Source organism: Erinaceus europaeus, chromosome 3 (genome assembly GCF_950295315.1).
Source record: "Erinaceus europaeus chromosome 3, mEriEur2.1, whole genome shotgun sequence".
Classification (NCBI taxonomy): domain Eukaryota; kingdom Metazoa; phylum Chordata; class Mammalia; order Eulipotyphla; family Erinaceidae; genus Erinaceus; species Erinaceus europaeus.
In genome coordinates, this window is record NC_080164.1 from 141,881,986 (window position 1) to 141,882,729 (window position 744).

The window sequence follows — 744 nt, forward strand, 5'->3', positions numbered from 1 at the left end:
AGCAGGTTAAGCACACATGGTGCAAAGAACAAGGACCAGTATTAGGATCCCAGTTCAAGCCCCCAGCTTCCCACCTGCAGGGAAGTCACTTCACAAGCCGTGAAGCAGGTCTATAGGTGTATCTATCTTTCTCTCCCCCTCTCTGTCTTCTCCTTTTCTCTCTGTCCTATCCAACAATGACATCAATAATAATAATAATAACTATAACAATAAAACAACAAGGACAACAAAAGGGGATAAATAATAAATATATATAAAAAAAAAAAAAAAGAAAAGAAAGGGAGTCGGGCTGTAGCGCAGCGGGTTAAGCGCAGGTGGCGCAAAGCACAAGGACCGGCATAAGGATCCCAGTTTGAACCCCGGCTCCCCACCTGCAGGGGAGTCGCTTCACAGGCGGTGAAGCAGGTCTGCAGGTGTCTATCTTTCTCTCCTCTCTGTCTTCCCCTCCTCTCTCCATTTCTCTCTGTCCTATCCAACAACGACAACAACAATAATAACTACAACAATAAAACAACAAGGGCAACAAAAGGGAATAAATAAAATAAATATTTTTAAAAAATTTAAAAAAAAAAGAAAAGAAAAAAAAAGAAATAAAAGGAAAGGAAAGATTCCTTTTCCATACCTTTTTGAAAATTTGCTGTCAAGCTATTTATTTTTCCAGAGTGTGCTAATCACTAGGGATATAATTATGAATTCACGGTGGGGGTAGATAGCATAATGGTTATGCAAACAGACTTTCAAGCC